Source organism: Sorex araneus, chromosome 6 (assembly GCF_027595985.1).
Source record: "Sorex araneus isolate mSorAra2 chromosome 6, mSorAra2.pri, whole genome shotgun sequence".
Taxonomy (NCBI): domain Eukaryota; kingdom Metazoa; phylum Chordata; class Mammalia; order Eulipotyphla; family Soricidae; genus Sorex; species Sorex araneus.
In genome coordinates, this window is record NC_073307.1 from 145,847,648 (window position 1) to 145,851,728 (window position 4,081).

Here is a 4,081-nt window from a genome sequence, read left to right on the forward strand (position 1 = left end):
AGTAACTCCTGAGTGCAAAGCCAGGAGTGACCCCTGTGCATTGCTGGGTGTGATCCAAAAAGCAAAAAAAAAAAAAGAGCACAGCAAAAAAGGGGGGACACTCCTTGTCTTCCTCGGGACTCTGGAGCTCCTTGCTGGAGGCCCCCCTCCAGGTGCGCCCCCCATAGGCAACGACATGGCACATGGAACACCAGGGCTCACATCTATGGCCCTCCAGGAAACTGTACCCCATCATGGGTTCTCCACCCGACGGGCTCTGGGTCACGCTGTTGCTGGTGTCCAGCACAGAGCAGGCCCCCCGAGGGTCTTCCTTGAACTAGGAAACGAGGCCTGCCCTGAGGGCCTGGTGCCTCTTTGGCTTGAGCCAACCTGCTGTCAGCCGTGACGGACAGCATGTAGACGGGGGTGACACGTTTATTAATTTTAGAGAGCACAACTCTCTATTTTGCATGCCTTAATTTCAGAACACAATAACACAAAATACAACATCCGAACCTGCAGTCAAATGGGGAGGTGGGGGGGGTACACTGGAGACCCTTCCCCTATCCTGCCTTGAGGCAGACAAGACAGACCCCATCCTCACCGCCGCCATGGAAGCTCACCCATCCGCCCAGCCTTACAGACTCACAGTTCGTTCCCGCAAGAGATAGACTGGGTGCAACGCTTCATGGGTGCACGGTCTCCCATGAAAACTCTGGCGTGCCCTGGGGAGGGGGGAGGGTGTGCCCCCCCTGCAGAAGCCCCGGTAGCTGCTCTCACTCCGCAACAGCCACCAGGCCCAAAGCCCAACTCCGCCACCTCATGACTGAGCTGTACAAGAGATGCCAAACTGCCGAAAATCCCAGGCACACCGGTCTCCAGGCTGAGAACTCTGGGGTCTTCTTGTAGTGGGGACGGGCAGCCTCCTCCCATGCCCCCGTGATTCCGGAAGCCGCACCCACATCCTACAACTGCTACCTTATACACTCACAGCCAGTTAAATATTCCGGAGCTTGCAGCTGCATTTGTGGTCACGTGATACCTCCAGATTCCATAGTCCTGACATCCCAGTGGGAACACACCACGTCAGGTGGGAAAGTAACCTAGAAGCCGACTGAGCTTAATAAAAATAACACAGAAGCCTCAATGTGGCAACAACAGCTTAGTAAACCCTCAGACAAGAACTTAATGGCCCACATCGATATACAGTGAGATAGAACAATTTTCACAAGTTTTCTTTTACTGAAGTTTTTTTGTTGTTGATTTTTTTTTGGGGGGGTAATTCTATTAGCCATTTTATTGTAACAAGCAATATAAAATCGATTATTTGTGCCTGCTTAGGGGGCAGTCGGGGGCTGGTTAAGAAAATGGGGACAGTGGTGGAGGGAAGGCCATCCTGGTGGTGAGAGGAGTGTTGGAACATTGAGTTCCTGTAACAAATGCATCATGAACAACTTTCTGAACCACAGCGTTTAAATAAAGGTAGCACTGTAGCACTGTCGTCCCATTGTTCATCGATTTGCTCGAGCGGGCACCAGTAACATTTCCATTGTGAGACTTGTTACTGTTTTGGGCATATTAAATACGCCAAGGGTAGCTTGCCAGGTTCTGCCGTGCAGGCGGGATACTCTTGGTAGCTTGTCGGGCTCTCCGAGAGGGGCGAAGGAATCAAACCCTGGTTGGCTGCATGCAAGGCAAACGCCCTACCCACTGGGCTATCGCTCCAGCCCATACAAATCATAATGCATCATATTACAGAATATGATAATTCACCTCGGGTGAAGGCACAGTCTACTGAGTATTGTTACCTCTCGACCTTCTTACCCACGATTTCCTTCCTGAGCTTGCACAGGTTCTCAGACGTGGCCTTGCTTGCCTCCCTTTTATTCTCTTCTCCTCCTCCTCAGGCAGCCCCCGGCCTTCCTTGCTGGCTGAGACCAGGGACTTCCCATCAAGCTCCCTCAGTGGCCACTCGAAGCACTCACCAATGGGCGCGGTCGGTCGTATATGCCACCTCGAAGCCCCAATTTCGGGCTCGCTCCACAAAAGCCAAGTCGGCATCTGCTCTTTGCTCTCTGCAGAGATGCAATAAGTGGGTTTCTGTGTCTTCTACGTGCAAGAGACTCACTCTGAAAGGGGAGTCATCTCATCCCCACGTAGAAGTGTGGTGGTACCACAGCTCAGAGAGTCCAGCGGAGCCCATGCCTTAGGCCTTCAGATGGGTCCAAGCCTTAGGCCTTTAAGCTTCATCGTATTCCACGTTGTACACATGCACATCTTCAATGTTTTTTGTGGGGCTGGAGCGATAGGACAGTGGGTAAGGCACTTGCCTTGTATGCGATCAACCTGGGTTAGATCCCCAGCACCCCACCTGGTCTCCTGAACACCGTCAGGAGTAATTTCTGAGCCCAGAGCCAGGAGTTATGCCTGAGCATCCCTGGATGTGATCCCCCCCCAAAAGCAGAACAAAACAATCAAACTAAACCCCAAAGCAATGTTTTTGCGGATGACCTTCAAGATTTTGCTCCGAGGGAGCCTCTCTCCAGAAATATTCAGGGGCAGATCCTCAGAGTCAATCATGCCCCAGATAAAGTTGAGATATTCTGATATCAGCTCAGCACAGCTGTCCGTGATGAATACACAGTGGACAGAGAGTTTGATGCTGTTGTTCTCCTTGTTCTCAGAGAAGTCAAACAGAGGCGGGGGACGGGGAACAAGGCCCTGAATTCCAGCTGACCTTCTACAGAGACGTGTTTGACTGTCACAAGGCCCTCCCAGTCATTCGTCAGACTTATTAAATCCCCGTATTCCTCCTGGGTGATGTCATCAGGATTTCTGGCACACGTGTGCTTTGTCTTGGTTAGTTCCTCCTGATCAGAGTGCTTCTCCATCTTCTTGGCTTTCCTTTTCTTATCCTTGCCACTGTCATCCTCCCATCTGAGCCTACACCTTCAGTCTTGGCCTTCTTCTCATCTTTCTCACCTTTCTCTTCTTCTGCCTCATTCTCACTGATTTCTTTTTTTTTTTCTTTATTTTTTCTTTTTGGGTCATGCCTGGCGATGAACAGGGGTTACTCCTGGCTTTGCACTCAGGAATTACCCCTGGCGCTGCTCAGGGGACCATATGGGATGCTGGGAATCGAACCCGGGTTGGCCGCGTGCAAGGCAAATGCCCTACCTGCTGTGCTATTGCTCCAGCCCTGTCACTGATTTCTTTCTCTCACTCTCTCTTTTTTTTTCCCTCCAAATAGAGGGTGATGGGGTAACCAACAAACTATGTGTGCTCCTTACTATTTATCTCACTCTCCTTGACATATTCTGACTGATCTTCTTTAATACGGAGGATCACTTTGGTGTCCCAGCCAATATGCCCCTCTGGAGAAGTCACAATTAAGTGCAAGATGAAACAAAAGGTTGACTGACACAACCAAGACTGTTTTTTTCTTTTTGCATCATACCCAGTGATGTTCAGGGATTACTCCTGGCTCTGCACTCAGGAATTACTCCTGGAAGTGTTTGGGGGATCATATGGGATACTGGGGATTGAACCTGGGTCGGCTGCTTATAAGGCAAACACCCTACCCTCTGTGCTCTAGCTCCAGCCCCCAGCCAAGGCATTTTAACCCAGAAGCAAATCCAATCATCTTAACGAAGTCAACTTATTTCACTCGTCATCATTGTTGCTGTGTGATCACAATCACTTTCTCTGCTCCCAAGTAAGCAAAATAGAAGCCAACACCAAACTGCCCGATCATGGAGATGTCTGCATCAGCCTGAAAAGCATCTGCAAATGCCTCTGCATCAGATTTGGCAGTGGTCCCCACATTCTTTAGAAGATCAGATTTGGTCATGCCAGTGCCTGAGTCCGTCAGAATTGAGGAGTATTCCTGGGGATTTGGGATGGTGTCCATTTTCAGCTCTTTACCACCGTCCAACTTGGAAGGGCCGGTCAGTCCTCTGGGCTAATCTTGTCCGAGGCATCCGGAGCATTACTGATGGATTCCCGGAGAAATATTTCCTTGTTGGACTGAAAGGTATTGATGAAGTAAGACATAAATTGGGGAATTTCTGCCTGCGAGGCAAAAAGTCTCCATATTCCTCCT

General features: G+C 50.2%; 1 pseudogene; it reads right to left on the reverse strand.

Annotated features, from left to right (window-relative positions):
- Nucleotides 1-755: 755 nt before the first annotated feature.
- LOC101552133 (heat shock protein HSP 90-beta-like) lies at nt 756-3,829 on the reverse strand (annotated as a pseudogene).
- Between the last annotated feature and the right edge of the window lie 252 nt (nt 3,830-4,081).